The 7,363-nt window shown below is 38.4% G+C and overlaps 1 non-coding gene across 1 annotated transcript; it reads left to right on the top strand.

Annotated features, from left to right (window-relative positions):
* Positions 1-4,811: 4,811 nt before the first annotated feature.
* Positions 4,812-4,885, top strand: TRNAI-AAU (transfer RNA isoleucine (anticodon AAU)). Its single transcript has one exon. It is a non-coding gene; the product is annotated as a tRNA-Ile (tRNA).
* Positions 4,886-7,363: the final 2,478 nt, after the last annotated feature.

Here is a 7,363-nt window from a genome sequence, read left to right as displayed (position 1 = left end):
AAAATGGAAAGGCACTAGTCCGGATGGATTCAATGTGGATTTCTTCAAAGCCCGCTAGAACATTTTTAAAAGGGATATTGTAGAGATTGTAGAAGACTCCAGGCGGAACAAGACCATTTTGAAAGCTCTCAATACTTCCTTTATTGCCCTCATTCCAAAATAGGATAATGCTCAAACACCAGAGAGATATAGGCCCATCGCCTTATGCAATGTTGTCTACAAAATAATCTCCAAGGTGGTGGCCAATAGACTCAAACCCCTGCTGCCCACGCTTATCTCCGGGGAAAAAACAGGGTATGTAGAAGGAAGACAAATTCTGGACAACATAATTCAAGCTCACGAGGTGGTTCACTCGTTAACATGCAACAAGAGAGCGGGAATGATCATGCAACTGGATATAGCCAAAGAATATGACAAAGTGAATTAGATATACATCAAAAAAGTGCTCACAACATTTGGTTTTGATCATAATTGGGTCAGGTGGGCCATGGCCCTTGTAACTTCATCCATCTTTTCAATTTTATTGAATGGCTCTCCCTCGGAGCTTTTTCTCCCTTCAAGGGGTCTATGACAGGGAGATCTGTTCTCTCCTTTTCTCTTCATCCTCATGATGGAAGGGTTGGGGTGATCCATCAAGCATGCAAGAGTAATGGGAAGAGTTGAAGGACTCCAACTTACGAAGAATAGGCAAGTTCTGACTCATCAACAATTTGTAGATGATACCATGTTACAGGGCATTCCTATAGTCAAAGAAGCACTTGCTTACAAACAGATTTTGGATGACTTCGCGATGGCCACAGGTATGGAAGTTAATCTTACCAAATCAAAAGTATTTTTCTTTAACACTCATATTGCCATCCAAAGAAATGTCTCCAGAATTTTAGGCTTTCAAAGAGAATCTCTTCCCTCTAAGTATTTGGGAGTTCCACTTACAGCTAAACCCCGACACAAGAGTATATGGGATCCATTAATAACTAAAATGCAAGACAAGGTCAGGAAATGGACAAACAGATCTCTAAATTTAGCTGGCAGACTGGTTCTAACTAAAGCAGTTCTCCAAGCTATCCCAATCTTCATGCTATCAGCCCTCCCAGCTCCAATAGGAGTCTTGCAGCATTTTCGAAATATTCAACGAGATTTTCTGTGGGGCAAAGAGGAAACAAGGAAAAAATGGGCTTTAGTCTCTTGGGAAAAGATCTGCAAACCCAAGAATCAAGGAGGCCTGGGTTTGGACAACCTAGAGATTCTCAACAAGGCTCTCGGAGCTAAACTTTGGTGGAGGTGGGTTAAGGATCCCAAAGCTCAATGGGCAAGCATCTGGAAGGAAAAATATGCCAATGCCTAGCCAGATTCTGATATCATATGTATGACAGGAATAGTGAAAGGCTCCCCCATATGGAACAAGGCTTGGGAGAATAGAGAAGTGGTTCAAAAACATAGTTTCTGGGAAATCAGAGAGGGAGATCTGGCTCTTTTCTGGGAGGAAAAATGGCAACAGGAACCAAGTCTACTGAAGGAAGAATTTTTAGGCCTCAAGCAAGAGACTGACAATCAAGGATTAGTAAAAGTGAAATACTTTTGGGAGAACCCACATAATATAGGAAAGTGGAGAATCTGGAAAAAAATTGAGGGCAGAGAGGATAGAACCCTCAATAGTAAAGTGAAATCCCTTAAGAGACTGCTAGATCAGAGAAAAATTTTAGCAACGGAAGGGCAGGATCAACTGAGATGGGGTAACAATAAAGAGGGCAACTTTAATATCAAGGAAGCTAAAGGTTTTCTCCTTGATCTGGAACCCCAAGTTCCTAATAAAACTTGGCAGAAGCTTTGGAAGCACAAAGGCTGGATGAAAATCAAACTTTTCATGTGGTTAGTTCACCATAGGAAAATTTTAACCTGGGACAACCTTAAAAAAGGGGCATGCTGGGACCCTCCAGATGTCATCTCTGTGAGACCCAAGAGGAGACTATAGAGCATCTTCTCAACAGCTGTAGTTTCACCGATAGGATATGGGAATTTTTTACCAACATCTTCAAACAGTCTGATAGAGATAAAGAAAGTATTGCCAACACTCTAAACAACTGGAGGAATAATTTTTCAGATAATGAAATTCTCAACTCTGTCTGGTTGCTCCTGCCGAGTTTCATTATTTGGAATGTGTGGAAGGAAATGAACAAAAGAATATTCAAAGAGGTAAAGTCTGCCTCACTTAGCCTGGTGGAGCTGATTGTAAAACAACTAAAGGAGACAGTGGGCACCACTGTTAGGATTCTCCCCAAAAATCCTCCCTCAGTAGAGGAGTCAAGAATCCTCCAGCTGTTAGGCATGCAGGGGCTTATTCCTCAAGGTCTAGATAGGGAAGCAAGCATGAGAGATAAGGTGGAGGAAGTTTGGCATCCTCCCCCTGAATTTTTTTAAAGTACAACATTGACAGAGCTTCCAAAGGCAATCCAGGGGATGCTGGTTTTGGAGGAGTTCTAAGGGATGATACAGGCAACATAATCTCCCTCTTCCATGGTCACTTAGGAAAAGCCACTAACAACATGGCAAAACTAATGGCTTTGGAACAATGCTTAGAATTTTTGATACAGAGCAGTTGCCAAAATGTCATAATAGAAGCGGATTCAGAGTTAGTAATAAATGCTACCAAGAGAATCAGCAATGGAACAGGGCCTGAAAAGGTCACAAAACATTGGAGATTAACTAGAGTTCTTCAGAGAATTCAAGTGCATCTACAGGAACTTCATACTCTCAGATTTACTCATGTGAGGAGAAAAGCCAACAAATTGGCTGACATTCTAGCCAACCAAGCTGTCAGCTGCAAGGACAACGCAATCTTAAGGAGGTGGAACACAATGGCATAGAGTAACCTGAAAAAACTCTGCCATAATTAGGCGAAGGAGGACAAAGAAGAGTACAGAAGCAAAAGAACAGAACCTAATCAGTAATGGTCAGTGGTCAGAGGACTACACCAAGCGGGTCAAAAAGATGCACAATGAAAGGTAAGTCAAGGTTAGAGGTTAAGTGGACCACCAGCAGGACTAGTCTCAGTGTCAGGCGTCAGAGCTTCCCGCACCGAAGAAAGCAGCAACAAAAACATCCATTTTATCCTAATTTTTCAGTGGCGGAAGTCAATACCGCCTCTGGGTGGTTCCGTAGAGATCGCACTGCTTTCAGGTTAAAAGTGGGTTTAGGTTTTTGGCAGCGATACCACAGAAAACATGACACGTGGTGGAGGGCCCAGTCCAAAAACCACTCTCCCCACGCCCTAAAGGGCGATGACTTCAGGTGCGCGATTTGCTGTTCAGCTGTCTGATGGCGCAAGGTTAATCAACGCTCTGGATTCATCGAGCTAGTTTGGTGGGGCCCGAGGGTTTGGTGGGGTCCGAGGATTCATCTGCAAACATTGGGCCCAAAGGAAAGAAGCTGTATGATTACTTCCAATAAAGTTAGGTCACAGTTCTTAGGGAGTCGAAGGAAAAACGGACAAGTTCTCAGTTGTCTGGTTTATTCTGGGTGGAACATGGCCAAGCCCTTCCTCTTCAGATTGCTCAACAGGTTCTTCTCGTGGTCCATGGTGGTCGCCGTTGCTGGTTCCGTCATGGGAGTGTCCGAGTTTTGGTGGCTCTTGTTTCCTGGCGAAGTGGTTTCCCCTTCATTCCTCTTCCTGTTCGGAAAACTAGGTTATAGCGGTTTACCGGTGATCGCACAGAATTGGGGTGGTAAATGGTTTAGTTTTTTTGGCAGCGATTCCATTAGTCTTCTGCCACGTGGCCAGGGCGGGGTTGGGATACCGCCCTCCATCGCGAGTTAAGTTGCGCGCTGGTTAGGTGGTGCGATATTTAGGGAGGCCGTCTGATCTTTTGGAGTTGTCTCTTCCGTCAGATCTGCTGGTGCCTTTTCGGTGGGGCCACGGGTCTTGTCGGGCTTTTCGCCTAAATGAGGGGGGTGTTTTTAAGCCTCAGTTTAGGCTTTTGTACGCTTTGTGTCATCCAATAGTAGTGGAGGATTGATCTAGCGATCGGTTGTTTTGGGGTGATGCTATACTTTGGCATCATGCCCTTGGTGTCCCTGTTGCCTCCTTGAGTACAAGATTTTGTATATTATGTATTTTTGTTTTTCACGATATAATGAAATAGAAGGAATTACTCTTGCTCAAGCAAAAATATTATAATTAAATAATTTTCAACTTACTTAATCTAGTCGTTTCTTAATCAATTGTGGCCTTGGTCCAATTAAGCCTAATATAATCCTTTTTCGGGTCAAACCTAACCGTTCGAAGATCTGCCATCTCTATTTAACATGTAGCCATGATCTGATTTTTTCAACTTGTCCTCACGATGAACCACACTCGTTGGTTCAAAAAACGTCGACAAAAATTTTCTAATATGATTTTTCCGAAAACATTTTTAAAAAAAGTCATTATAATAAAATATTATAATTTATCATATTATTAATAAAAATTTAAATGTAAAAGCAAAAGATAAAAAAATTCTGACCAACTATTGAAAATAACTTCAATTAATAACAAATAATTGTATTCTTTTTAATAATGCGTGAATCCTCATAATTTTAACACGCATGTAGTGTTTTTACAAAATAAAAATTACCTCTACACCACTTCTGCCACCTTTTAACACAGTTTTCAATTCATTGAATAGAAATTAGAGATGCGCATTTTCAATGGGAATTTACCAAAATCGTATTTATAAAAAGTAAAAAATTTAAGTTTGCCCGCAATTAGAAATCATTTCCACTATTCTTCTTATTTAAAAATTAAAAAATATGTTCCTACAATAAACCCTTTTATAGGCGTATTAGCTCAGTTGGTTAGAGCGTCGTGCTAATAACGCGAAGGTCGCAGGTTCGAGACCTCCATAGGCCATAAATAGAAATGAATAGGATTTTATTTTTTAGTTTTATTCTACTTATTTCATAATAATATTATTTTCTTAACATTTTATGACATTATGATAATATCTTAAATTTTATATTTAGTCTACATTATGTGTAACAATGCTTTATAGTAATATTGTAAATATTTAGTTCTTTTGCAATGTATTTGTGAGAATTCAAATGATTTATAATTTTTATATCTATATAAGACTTTTGAACATACTTGGAACAAATTGTTTACCAAACTATTCAAGCTAAGACCCATAAACAACAATATATCCTTTTTAATAAGCACTAAAATTATAACATGTATTTGAAAATCCACCTAAAATATTTCCTCTATTTATGTTTAATATAATTCCTTTATCCAATTTATACCATTATCATAGAAAGAAATTCAAAATGTGTACACAGAAAAATATTTTCTATTACTGAGAATCATTCAATTACATCACATATTTATTGTATTAATGAGATCTAACCATTTCTAAATGAGGGATTGTTGTTGAGAAAATATCTCAACTGTCCAATCCACTCAATAAGCTAGGCTTATCTATTTTCTAAAGTAAGTGTTATTCAAAGTCCCCCCCCACCTTAACACTTGCATTATTACGTAAGTCACAAATTACATATAAATCATATCAATCTAATATGGTCTTCATTAGCAATTATGTTCATTCTGGGATCTTGTAGACACTGCTCTTTTTCACCACCACACGAGCTACTGCTTGATCTTCATTTGAAGCATACCCGTCTCTGACCATCGTTGAGAAGCTTTGCAGAATTGACATTTCTTAACTACCTGGAAGAATAGCTTAGATGTTGAATATATATATGGAAAAGTTTCCATCCTAGTATTATGCATCAAAATACACACTTCCAGTTATATAGGTAACCTAACAAAGTACAGAACTTATCCAATAGTCAATTTTGCAACTGACCTTTCTTCACATACACATATTAATAAATATTATAACTGATAGTTGTTTTAGAAAAGCATGAGAGGATTTGTATTAAATTCATTATCGTTGTCATAATCTGAGAAGTCTTGAAGGTTGGCCTCTTGCAAGTCTTCAATAGTAGCTATGTTGGCCGATTCCTTTAATTTTCCATTTAAAAGATCTCTAGCACGATTTTTGCAATTGAACGTTGTGTGTCCATGTCTTCGGCAATAAAAAAATTCCATTGAGTTCTTGTTTTTATTGACTTTTCCCTTTGAGAATAGTGCCATCTCATCATGTGATTTGTCCTTTGTGTTACCTGATTTCATCCTCTTCTCTTATGCTAAGAGTGTTGCAATCATTTCATCTAATGATCAAGAGGAAAATTGACTTAAGGTGAAAATAACATTATCATAATTTGATGGTAAGCTATTTAACAAAATAGCCTTAGCATCTTCTTCTTCTATTTTTACCTCAATTTCCTCTAGCTGCCTTATGAGTGATTTTAGATCATTTATGTGTGTAGACAATGATACCCCATTATGCATTTTGAGTTTGAATAACTGCAATTTCAAAGAGAATTTTGCATTCACTGCCTTTTCCCCAAATGTCTTGCTTAAGTGTTCCCATATTTGTGAAGGGGACTTTCCTAAGTCTATAAGGTGAAGTTGTGAATCTGACAAAGATAGTCCTATAATAGACTTAGCTCTCTCTTCCCTTTTTTTCCATTCAGCTAATTGTTTTGGATCTTGGGGTGTTGGTTCTAGTCCTTTTACTAAGCCCCATAAGTTTTTATGCATCAAATTCATTTGGACTTTCACCTTCCAGGTAAAAAAGTTTGACCCATTGAATTTTTCAACAACTATTTGCTCCATATTTAAAATAAACAACTGTAATTGTATTGTTACCTAGCAAGCTCGCTTTCTTCATGGCTCATGACTCTTATGCCATATCTGGTAGCTCGCCCCACTTCTTGGTAGTCCAATTTATTCAGATGTTATTCGCACCTTTTGTTGTGCTCAGAACCGAGTGAATGGAAGGAAAAAAAAATACCACAATAATACAAACTCCACTAGCATATTTTAAAATATATATAAATGATTTATATTACTTTAAAAATGCCCCAATTGCATCACCATTCCAGTTCAAAGCCAATTTCAACTCATACATGAAGAAGAGACGACCTTTGCAAATCAATTTAATTAAAATATATGCCACACATCACATTGATCTCATTGAAATCGAACGTGGACGTTGAGAAGCCACAAGAAGATGATAACATGAACGTTGAGACGCTCTAGCAAGAAGATGGAGGACATTGCTGCAAGAAAGGACTATCTTGACATCTCGCTACAAAAAAATATGGAGGAGGTTGCTACATAGAGAATTCCATACAGAGAATTCCACACAGTGAATTATCACAGTCACTGATCCTTGACGACTATGGTCAACCATGGTTGATTTTCATATTGAGACAATCCTTATCATAATGCGACGTTGGACCATGGTTGACCATGGATGTTTTT

Source organism: Pinus tabuliformis, chromosome 6 (assembly GCF_031772625.1).
Source record: "Pinus tabuliformis cultivar Carrire ecotype Pingquan chromosome 6, CPIR1, whole genome shotgun sequence".
In the NCBI taxonomy this organism is placed as follows: domain Eukaryota; kingdom Viridiplantae; phylum Streptophyta; class Pinopsida; order Pinales; family Pinaceae; genus Pinus; species Pinus tabuliformis.
The sequence above is the reverse complement of the archived record's forward strand: the minus strand, read 5'-3'. Positions and strand labels throughout refer to the sequence as shown.